Source organism: Trichosurus vulpecula, chromosome 3, assembly GCF_011100635.1.
Source record: "Trichosurus vulpecula isolate mTriVul1 chromosome 3, mTriVul1.pri, whole genome shotgun sequence".
NCBI classification, from domain to species: domain Eukaryota; kingdom Metazoa; phylum Chordata; class Mammalia; order Diprotodontia; family Phalangeridae; genus Trichosurus; species Trichosurus vulpecula.
This window is the reverse complement of record NC_050575.1, coordinates 330,197,238-330,209,822: the sequence shown is the minus strand read 5'-3', so window position 1 is coordinate 330,209,822 and position 12,585 is coordinate 330,197,238.

The following is a 12,585-nucleotide window of genomic DNA, read 5'->3' as shown; positions in this document are numbered from 1 at the left end:
TTTGTGGTGGCAAAGAATTAAAAACTGAGGGGGTGCTTATATGTTGGGGAATGGCTGAAAGTATTATTATATACACATATACATACATATATACATACTCACATAGATGTATGTTTATAACACACACATTATATGTATCATTTATGGATGTGTATATGTGTGCGTGTGTGTGTGTATGTGTGTATGAGACTGAATGTTCTCATGCTATGAGAAGTGATAAAGGGGATGGTTTTGCGAAAAATATGGAAAGACTTTTATGAATTAACTGATGCAAAGGGACCTGAGCAGAACCAGGAGAAACATATACACAATAATAACAATACTGTAAAGACAAACAACTTTGAAAGACTTAAGTACTCTGATCTATACAGTGGAACCAACCACAGCTGCAGAAGACTTATGATGAACCGTGAGAGGTAATGGAGTGAGAATGCAGACTAAAACTCTTTTTTTTCTGACTTAGCTAATACTAGAATTAATTTTACTTGACTATACATATTTGTTATAAGTCTTGTTTTTCTATCCACTGTGCCACCCAGGTACTGCTTTCTGAATAAGTTGGGAAAGGTTGTAGGAAGAAACAGGAGTTTCTAAACTTCACTGTGCTAAAGCCTTGTTCTGGATAGTCCACCCTTCCCTTTACTATGGATTACTTCCAAGAGCAAAATGCAGCTGATATGTTATTTAGTTACAAAATAACTTCAAAAATTCAAAGGATTCAAAGGGTCCTTGATAAAAGTTTGTTGAATTGAATTGAGTCTATGATCTCATTAGTGTGGGCACTAATCAGTCTACTGATGCATTCTCATCCTATACATGACCTTCCATTAATCCTCCATACAGGATCTATCCAACTCACTGGAGGTCTTGTTCTCTTATGTATATATACATACATACATATATGTGTGTGTGTGTGTGTGTGCATACAAATATATATGTATACTATATATATATTTAAAATCACTGGTATAATTGAAATACTTGGGATGTTTATGTGAGATCTTTCTTGTTCATTCATGATCAAGCCATCTCTTTTTCCTGTTAAGTGTGTCCTTAATATTTTTTAAAACACTTCTCCTCCCTGCATTCTTTGATACCATGCTAAAACGACCTTCTGTCTTTCCATTGTACAGTAGGTGACCTGACATTTTAATTTCACTAAGATCATGGTGCACCATGATTTTCAGTAATATCTCATGACCAGGAGTATATTTGTACAAAATGATTAACTTTCATAGCAAAAACTTATGATTGTTGAAAGACACTATTGAAATACTGGGAGTTCTGTTCCATTTCCTATCTCTCTTTTGTCTTCCAGTTTCAGTTTTTGGGATCATCTGGCTTAGTTGAGTTTCATGCTAATCTTGATGCAAACTCCTTCTATCCCTTGTTACTATTTTTGCTGTCTTGTAAGGCAATGCAGTCTATAATCTTCTATTTTCCTTAGCGTATGATGTTTTGAAAATGAACTTGCACTCCAGACTACTACTGACCTTGGGTACCATGCCTCTTTACTTGACAATGAGCTCAAGAATATTCTGCTTAAATGGCCTCTTAACTGCGCTCTTGATTGTGACATTTTTATGTATTTGTCAAGATCCAAGACCACCCCTTTCTTCTCACTCCTCTCTTTTTTACTGTTAGGAGGCATTCTGTTTTCCAGAGCTAAGGCCTAGCAAGCAAGCTGTGCCCTGAACTTGGCATAACAACAATGCTTTGTGCTCAACGTCTGGATGAACATTGCTGCAACTAAATCACAGAACTGATGGTCCCTGAACTTGGGCAAACACCAACAGGCCCAGACATGAAGTCCTGCTATAAATGGGCTTTTTGTCACTAGACAACCTGCCCTCACTGTTGCTGTTGTACCTCACCACTGTTGCTGCACTACACTGTTTGACTCTTTAATTAGCCACAGATAGATAAATCAGGGTTTAGCCCCTTTGCCTCTGGTCTCCTACTCAAGGAGGCCCCCGCACAAATCTAATTTCTCTCCCCCATTGTAACGAAGAAAGCTTTTTGCTTATGTGTGAGCTCTTTGGTGTTTTTTGGAGTTAACAGCAGTTGCAAAACCTCTGTGACTCTCTAGTCATTTGTTATCAGAGTTGACATATTCTTTATTCAGTGCTTTATAGAATTTTAATATTCTTAAGAAGTAATGATAGTCGAGTCAGTGTCTTGACTTTTATCCATTTCCCACCTTTCACAGTCAACCACTTTTAAAAATAAGTCAGATTGAAGTCATTGCATTGGTTTGTATAATGTCATCTTTATTTGGTATTTATTTTAATCCTTTCTTTAAGTTAGTAAAATGACTGTACCCAGCTATTTCTGAAATCACTCCCTCCTGAGTAACCAGTCTTTTCTTGTCCATTAAAAAGAGTAAGTCTCTCCTTGCTCTGTACTCCTTTTCCAACCCTGGGTAGTGGTAATCAGGGTGGGGCTTTTTGCTGTTATCTTAAGTGCCTTTAATGATTCTTGTTTTTGTTTGAATGGGGCAGGTAAAATGAGATCTTTTTGTTTTGGAGTGTTTCTCAGCACTAAGACAATATAATGGTAATCATGGCAGGACTTTTTGTTGTCTTCTCCTTTGGAATGCTAATTCCAAAGATAATTAAGTATCTTTGATGAGTCTTGCCTTTCAAATGTAATGGCCAGCAAAATGGGACTATTCACTGTACTTTGAGTGCTTCTCAGCCCTGAGGTAATCAAGTTACCCAGGGCCTTGAGATGGGCATATAAGATCTGAGATTGGTGTTTAACTTTTGGGACTCACTCAAGGAAAGAGTGTTGGGACTCTGGGCAAGCTGTTGTAATTGTCCCCTAGCTTTGCTAACCCAGACCCATCGGTGCTTCTCTTTTTGGTAACTATGTATGTGATGTCTTGATCAGACAAAGCCTGTCTGTTGAATATTGTTATTTGATCCTTTGATATTTTCTGTTTGTAATTTGTTTGTATTTGCTCTGAAGTTCAGGGTGCTGGCTTTTCCTCCTGAACCAAGTGAGTGATATATATATATATATATATATATATATATATATATGTATGTATGTATGTTTGATGAAAGTGAGATTCTTAACCCCTAAAGTTACTTTCCTTAGTAAAACAGATCAAACAATCTGTGCTGGCAGCTCTTGTTGCTGGTCTTGTTGGGTCTTATACCTCAGCAGCAGCTGCTAGCCACATTGTTGTTATACCCTGATATTGCTAATAGTCTAACTCTGCTAGTGACAAATATATTCATGTTATGTAGGCGTGTGGTTTCTAAGTAATCTATAAGACATTGACCTCTTTAATCTCATTGCCTTACATTGAGATGGTATTTTTAACTTTGAAAACCAGATTTATATCTAGCATCTCTTTTGAGTCCCACTACAACCTTCTAAAATTGGTAGTTTTGTAGACCAGCTGGGATGAGGCAATGGGGCAACCGAAACCAGGTTAGGGGTATTGCGTTGGTCAGGGTTCAATTCTGAGCTGGGATATTGTTATGGTGATCAGGCCCCTGCCTGGGAAGTAAGAGTTAGGAAGAACAGAGTTCTGTTGTTAGGGTGGGTGAAAAAGGAGGCTTGTGGAAGGCCAGAGGATAATAATGACTTCTATTTTCTATAGTGTTTTAAGTGTACAATGCTCTTTCTACACAAAGACCTCATTTGCAGATGAAGAGCTTCAGAGTCAATGAGATTAAATGATCTGAGATCTCTGCAGTGCTTGAAATGCCCCACAGTTTTGGTAGGTGCTGACTCTACACAGAGGTTACAACTTACCACGCTTTGTATTCGAACTCAATTTGTTACCAAGCAATCTTATCTTTGGAAATCTTGGTTTTTCACTACATATATATCATTACTTATTTTTGTTTTGTTGAATTTGTGTTTGTATGTTTTGTAAATGGTTAAAATGCCTGGCTCAAACGATGGACTTGAAGTCCCATATAGAAAAGCATGTTCATTTAGTTATGATTTATGAACACTGGTATTCAACATTAATATAGGAAATATGGAAGGGACATTTGCTGAGCCAAATGCACGGGGCTCTGGTATCTTGGACACACAGAACAATATGTAAAGTAATAGCAAAAACAAACAGCTTAAGAAAAGCAAAGCAAGGTATCTTTGTAATTCCTGAAAAGGATTTACACCCTATATAAACATGAATCATAAACCCATTGGCAAACAGATCCAAGCCGTTTCAGAAAGATGTTTAGTTTATAAGTAGGAAATAAAAAGTCCAAGAGACAGAGGGTCAACAAAAAAAAATGACTTTCATTACTCAGGACATGTAATACCATAGTAAATGATTACACTGGCCTTCTCTTCATAGACATTTGAGTTTTAACATTCTCGCCCCTGAATTCCTTTTCCTGGGGCAAGATACTTTCATAATCCTCTTAGAGTACAGAAGGCCAGATAATGCTTCTGACTGTGTTTCATGAGGAGACATCTACCAGATCTAGCTGGGGAGATTTCTTTTGCAAGTCCCTTTAATGTGGGTACATTGAGTCAGCAGGACACAGTGGAAAGATCATCAGAGGACAAATCAGGGTCCCCAACCACTGGTTTTGGTTCTGATGTAAACCAGCTCTGTGATCCTGGGCGAGTCACTTGAGTTCCCTAATTCTCAGTTTCCTCATCTGTAAAATGAGGGGTAAGGCTATATGGCCCCTGAGGCCTCTTATAGCTCTGAATCGATGAACTAATGCATGATGTAGAACTCATTCATTCATTCATTTTTCATGCAGCAAATATTTATTGATTGGCTCCTATATGGGAGGCACAGCTTTAGGTGCATTGCTGTATAGATAAATAGGATATTTTTCTATTCCCAAGGAGCTTTCCATTGACCTTTGTAGAGCATAATGTATATTAGTTGTGGAAAATAAGACTGAAAAGGCAGTTTAGGGCTACACAGCAGAGGATTTTTACTGTTGGGTTAATTTTAGATTCCCCCCTAAAATCACAGAATTTTTGGAAGGAAGATCACTAAGTTTAGCCCACACCTGTGCTGAAGTAATTGCACATTTGGTAGAATTCACCTGTAAATTCATGTAGACCACTCCCCCACCTCCTTTTTTTCCTTTGGTATTTCCTTTGACACTATACCCTTTCTTGCCTATGCTCTGCCCAAAGAAATGTACATTTTGATCCCTGAAAACCTCGAAAAACATCTTGGGGTTTATGGGCTAGATTTCTTTTTTAAGGACCATGCCTCAAACCCAAATCACTCTGGCTCTTATTCATTGGCCAACAATAGGTCCCAGGTCAAGCCCCACTTGGTCATTGTTTGGACCCTGATTGGCTCAGAGTGAATATAAATAGCCATTATTTCTGTTTTGTCCAGAAATCCTAGGGTCTTCCCCTCCCAGATTGACTTTTTTTTTTTAACTAAGTAAAAGAACCTATTCTCTGCTTCATTTCTTAACTAGCTTTAGTCACTGATTGTGCCCTGGCTCAGCCTGACTGAGACCCATTAAAGAACTTAGCTTAAAAAGGCCAAGGGTCCTCCACTGCATCCTGGGCCACCTCCAGTCATCCTGATCTATATCTTGCCACTGGACCCAGATGACTCTGGAGATGAAAGTAAGGCTGGTGACTTTACACAGCCCTTCCTCACTTAAATCCAATTCACTTGCATATCATGGCATCACCTCCCTGATGACATGGTCTTCCTCAAGGAGGAAGGACAAACAACAAGGACAAAAAAAAATGTAGAGATAGTAGTAGGCGTAAGGAATAGATCTATGATTTTATTGGTTTAGGGCAGTATTTCTTAAACTTTGGGTCATGACCCCACACATGGTCATAAAAAATTTGTCAACAGTAAAAGGTTTTGAACACAATGACCAAAAGCTAAATAAAAATCAAATGCAATCTGAGTTGTTTCTGGCAGCCCTTGCTGCATCATGCAACTTCACTGTAGCCTTGGTTCTGAACACAAAGCATGTGCACTTTGCACTCAGCATGCCCTCAGGCCATGCATGCAGCCAAAACACTAAAGGGGGTCTTAACTGGAAAAACTTTAAGAAGCCCTGGTTTAAGGAACTAATGAGTGAAGAAACTACAAAGCAAATTGACACCATTTTTTTTTTCAATTTATAGTCTTAGTTGCCTGAGGTCTTGAGTGGTTGAATGATTTGCTTAACCCATATGTGTCAGCAGGAGACCTTGGACTCCTATTTCCCTTGTTCCCAGGTTTGCTCACTTTTCTTTATGCCGTGCTGTCTCTTTACATTCAAAGACATGTCGGATTGGAAAAGGAGATAGACCTGTCATATAACAAGAGCAAGAGATAACAGGAGAGCCTGGATTCTTCAGTGGTTGACACATGGAATTTGAAAAAACCTAGAAGATGCACTCTGCCATAGATCCTTTGAGTAGTTTTTATAGGAAGTCAATGATAGGAATTTCCCAGGATCAGAAGGTATATAGGGCTGCCCTGTGCGTTGATGATGTCATGTGTCGATTGAAATATTGGCACATTGCTAAAAGTTTATAGCTTGTTTTCTCATGAACACTACGTTTTGGCATAATTTGCAGCATGGGGTTGAATCTGCATAAAAATGAGACTCAAATGTTTCCTTCTTTCTCTGTACCAAAGGTTTTTCCATTTGCCTACCCAAACTTTCACAAGTAAATTTTTTCCCCATCTGATTTAGTGCCTCATGGGCACTAAGTTTGCAGTGGAAACCTGCTATGTGAATGGAAGATCCACAAGCAGGTCTCAGCTAACAGCATGGGTAGGCAGAGTCTAGTTATTTAAGCGGTATGATGTAGAGGCAGCCTGGCTTAATGGGAAAATCATAGCATCAGAGTGCAGAAAATCCAGAGTTCTAGTTAGAAGTCACTGCATAGCCTTGGGCAAGTCATTTAATCTGTTCAAGTATGTTTTTTGACTTGTCCAATGAGGACAATAAGAACTGTCATGCCTACCTCCCTAGATTATTGTGCTGATTAAATAAGACAATCATGAAAAATTTCAATATAATCAATAGTTATTCTGTACCTACTATGTGCTAGGCACTGTTCTAAGCACTGCGGCTACAAATATGGGGAAAAAAAGACAGTCCCTCCCCCCAGGAGCTTACAATCTAATGGGGGGGAGGGCGGGAAGACAACACATAAAATTGAGCTAAAGCCAGAGGGTGGCAGAGAGGTTCCCAATTTAGGGGCATAGTGGAGATATCAAAGCTGTCCCAGAGCAGTACAGCTAGGTGAGAAATGAGAGCTCTAATTTCATTAGTGAAAATATTCTCTCTAACAATACTAATTACATCTATGTCATCTCTCCATAGCCGTACTTAATTTTAAATGTATTATGCTGGTGTACGCTATCCAGGAAGAATTGATGAGACCAATAAAACTCATCACCTGTTTGACAACCTTCTAGTGAATAGTCTTACAAATTTAATAAGGCTGGTCCTTGGATTATACACATATAATAATTACCAAGGTTTGTTGATTTTACCTCCACTAAATCTCCTCTATGTCTTCCTTCTCAGCTCACAAAGGCTCCCCACCCCTAACTCAGACCATTGTCTTCTTTCATCTGGACCATTGTAGTCAATTCCTGATTTGTCTCCTTTCCTCCGGGCTTCTCTTCCACAGCACAGCTGTGGAAGGTGATAATCCAGAAGTACTCCTTTGGCCATATCATTTCATTGCTTAATAAACTTCAGTGGATTCCTATTTCTTCTAGGAACAAAGTGAAACCTCTCTTGGTTTTTTGAAAAGTCTTTTTAAAACCTGCGTGCAAACTACCATTCTAGCCTTGTTCTACACGACTCCCTTTTATGTGCTTCATGGTATAGCTAAACTGATTTTCTTGCTCACACATACTATTCTATCTTATTTCTATGTCTTTGCACAAGGGGCCCTCAATTCCCTTCCTCCTAACTTTTACCTCTTAGACTCCCTAACTTCCCTCAAAGCTTACTTTTCCTAAATGTGGCCTTTCCCTCATTCTTAGCCTCTCTCTTTCCCCCAATTACCTGATATTTATTTTGTATCTAGTTTTATATGTAAAGGAGAAAGGGGTCATCATGGGCACAACTTTATACCCTGTGAATTCTAGCACTCAGAATCCCAAAGGGCCCTTCACTGTATCAGTTTCCAAGTTGACTATGGAGAAAGGGGGAGGGGAGAAGGTCAATTGATCTGGATTGAGCTTGATAATCCCCTCCCACTACAAACAGGGTTTTTAAAAACCATTTAAACCATTGTTTCCCTCTGTCCACCTCTAGAATGTAAACTCCTTGAAAGCAGGGACCATTTTATTTCTGTCTTTGTATCCCTAGTGCATAGCGGGGTGTCAGGAACAATTGTGGTAAACACACAGTAATTGTCTGTTGTTTGGTGGGTTGGATTACTCAGCCCACTGTAATAGTCTTTCCAGCATGGGCTCTGGTTAGTTTAGAATTTAGGGTTACCTCCATGCCTCATCAGAGAAGGCCTTTACTTGTAAAAATAGAAATGTGTGAATGAAATGTTTACATCCCAGAGTTCCAAGTGCAACCTAATGACAAATTAGATGAAAATGTCAGCACATTTATAGATTTAAATTTGGTTTGCTTTAATATATGATTCATCAAATATCCCATGTATTTTATTATAGGAAGCACAGAGGGAAGCTATGTGCCACCACCACCATTGCTGATGTTACTTAACCAATCTATTCTTTCTAATAAAGAAGCTAAAGAAATAAAAATCTATTGATCTTTATTTATTGACTTCTTAGTGAGTATAGTTAAAGTTGACACAGATCAATCACAATAAAGTTACTAACATGATATAGTGTAATGTGACCTGGGATAGTAAGTGGAAGTTTAATTACTTAAATATGAATAATTTACTGTATGCAGAATAGAAGGGGATAGGGGAAATCCTGAATGGCCTAGAACAGTAGATGTAGGGATAACATCAGAAATTTTGATTACTTTAGTTGTAGATCCAATTCTATGATACACACACACACACACACACGTCTGTGTGTGTATGTGTATTATTGAATCCTTTTGTCTTTATATCATAGTCATATGACCCCTTTTTTCTCAGATCAGACTCTTTTCTGTGACAGGATTAAAAACAGTTAAACAAAAACACCAAATACAATGACACCTTATGTGTGCCATGTTTTTTCTAATTTTTGGAGGCCCCAAAAATGGGAGTTTTAGCTAACATATTGATCAACAAAGTCAGACATCTGTCAACAGGTTAGTTAATGCAATAATGCAATAGTAAAACTGAACTCTAATAGGATTAAACAGAAGGTCCTGATCAGGGATTCAGAGTCAATTTCAAAAGTGAAGGATAGGGAAAGTACAGTTAGAGAGCAGTTAAAATTGAATGACTTGGGTGGACAATGACAACTTGTGAGCAAACGATATTGTAAAAAACTGATGGTGTGATTGCCTGAGGTGTGAATGAAGCAAGACTATTTCAATACTCCAATTGATGTGTAATCTCACCAATGTGGCCATTCCCTCCACCGGAGGATATCACAGGGTCTACGGGAGTAAGTGTATTTTAGGGAAGAAAGCAATCAGTGTGATTAGTGTATCTTTGCAAGGCCAATACTTAGTTCAATAGACCTATAACCTTAGAATGTTGTGAATGGAATCTACAGTAAAAGGGGTTGAGGAATGAAGGAAAAAGTGGTGAGGAAGTAGCTAGAAACCATTCTATTAAGAAGTTTGGAATTGAAAGGGAGAGAAACAGGATGGATGGGGTATGCAAAGTGGAATTGAAGGTTGTTGTTTCCTCCTCAGCCAACTCTTCTCCTTTTTAGATGGCTGTAGAAACAGGTGAAGGGACTAGCGGGGGAGGAAGGTAGAAATGGGGATAAATGGTGGACCAGGGTTCAAGGAGAAGATGGAATCAAGGCCATAAGTGGAAGTGTTACCATTGGAAAGGGAGGACACTTCTGAGATATACCAATAACAGTAATACCTAGCATTTGTATAGCACTTTAAGGTGTACGAAGCTTTTTTTAAATGTTATTTTATTAGATTCTGAAAGGAAGGAAGAGAATCAGAATTCGAAAATGAGCCTCTTAGTCACCTTCTTACATGAAAATAATCCCCTTTATAACATGCCTGATAAGTGGTCATGGAGCCTCTGCCTATGCAGCTTTTGCTCCAAGGAAGGGAGTCCCCCCACTTCTCTAAGCAGCTCATTCTATCTTTGGCCAACCTCAATTGTTAGGATGGTTTTTTTTAATGATGTCAAGTCTAAATCTGTCTCTTTTCAGTTTCCACCTTTTGTTCTTCATTCTACCCTTTGCAGCCAAATAGAAGGAGCCTATTCCTTCCCTCTGTCAATCTCCTTTGCTTCCCCCTCACTCATACCCTTATTTTTGCTGAGCTTGCTCTTCACTCTCGTGAAGACCTTTAAGTATATGTAGCCTGTGGATAAAGACCAAAAAAAAAAAGTGAGGAAAGAAAATTTGAGGGAATCCACATCTGAGGGCCACAATGTCAGTAAAGGAAAAGCAAAGTCATCTGGAGAGACCTGAGGAGTATAGAATGAAGTTAGGGGCTTGGCAAGAGTGGAAAAGGTTTCAAATAACTGCTGTGGGGAATGGGAGAAGCACTCTGTTAAACATGAATGAAGGGCTTCTTGAACAATATCAAGAGCCCAGTGGAGGTTAGATAACCTAAATTTTGTCATATAGCTAATTGGCCTAGTTTTATTCCTTTCTCCAGCAGCTCAGGAGTAAGAGCAGAGAACTTGGACAATGAAATTTACTCAAGGTTTGTGTGGTAACAGAAAGTCCTATTTGCTGCTAGTCCTCTTCAAACCAGAAGAGGCTCATGCCTTGTGAACAACCACCTGGGCGACATGCAAAGGCCCACCCTACACCTGCAGCTAACCTACAAAGAAGTCACCCTTCTCATCTAGAAGTTGAGCTGTGATAGCAACTATAAAGTCCAGCATGATACCCTTTTGTACTGGTTATAGAAAACCTGGCCACTCACTAGTCCCTTGAAGACTTGTATGCAGAGCCAAGCCTTTGAGGAATAAAGCATTAGGAAAGTTTCATTTGAACCCATTCTACCAAAAAAGTTGCCCTATAGTATCTCATGTCTGGGCCCCCTTTTCCCTCCCTATGAGTCTTTGTGTTTCTTTCTGGGCCAGTGTCTAAGGCCCAGGGGAAATAGGCTTTATTTTTTCATGTCCCCAGGAAAGTGGAGTTTCTTTGAGGCAGGAACTACAAAATTTGTGTGGGGTGAAAGGATTCAGAGGTGGGTCCTGAGCTGCTTGTTAGCAGAGGTGGATGGCTACTGATAAAACTAGACTGCAGACTAATTTGTAGACATGTCAGAGAGTTCATTTCTTTTTTTAAAAATAAATTGTTATTAATATTTTTATTTTTCCTCTAGATTCATGTTTAGATGGAAAGTAAAAAAGATAGTATTACTAACAGAACTTTTGTAAGTGATACTCAACAATCAAATATATCTTTATCATTTCACAATTTACTGAAAAATTGTGCTTATTTGCTCATTATGAAAAAACATACCAAGCCCAGTTTTCTTCTCCTTCTGGACTCTGGAACCAGCTCATTATCCATTGCTACTGTCTGTCCCAAATAGAAATACTACTGGCCAACCTCTATAGAGTTTCCATCCAAATGCATGGAAAAAAGCATATACTCACAGGCTCCTTTACAGCAAAATGTCTCTCACCCATATATCAAGATTGTTTAAGTTTTATTAGAAGATAAAATTCATCAGTAGAAATAATCCTATTCAGTGACCTTTTCAATATTAAATTTTGGGCAAGGAAGAAGATATAGGGAAGTAGACAACATGTAAACATATTTTTCAATACTAACTTTGTACTTGTGTTGCTATATGACAAAGAGACATGGAACACCACTGCTTCAAAAGAGCTAAAAATGATGGGAAGGGAATGGTGCATGGTGCATATGAAACAAACTGCAACATAGAAGGAAAAATTACCTCCAAGGAAGATTAAAAATGAAAAATATCATCAAGGAATTATATGATTAGAAGAAAAGTTGAGCTGCTCACACAGCAAAAGCCAATGGTGGATGGTCAAATGACCTCTGCTGCAAGGAATACATTCGAAAGCCTCTCCCTGAGGCTTCTCACTCTGATTGGATGGTTCCTCCTAGATCCTTCAGTTTAAGAAGAAAGCCCATGACAGCCATATCTTCAATTTCTCTCCAGCCTATACTCCTGACTCTCTCTTGTATTTTCTCTACTATGTTTCCCACCAGGTAACTTCACATTCTCACATTCCCAGTCCCCTTTTCAGCTTCCCTCCTTGTTGTCTTCCCCATTAGAATGTAAGCTTCTTGAGGGCAGGGACTGTTTTTATTTCTGTTTGTATTTCTATTCCTAGTACTTAGCACAGTGGCTGGCACATAGTATGTGATTTAAAAAAATGTTGGCTGTTGATTGACTATCTCCATTAGCATCATTTATAAGTCAGGAAAAAGTGAGAAAGGCTTCCTGCTCATTGGGAACATCCCTTTAGCAACAAACTTCTGGAAGACTGTGACTAAGAGTGGCATAAGATGAGGAAGCTGGAATTGGTTGTAGTCTGTGTCTTTGGAGGGGT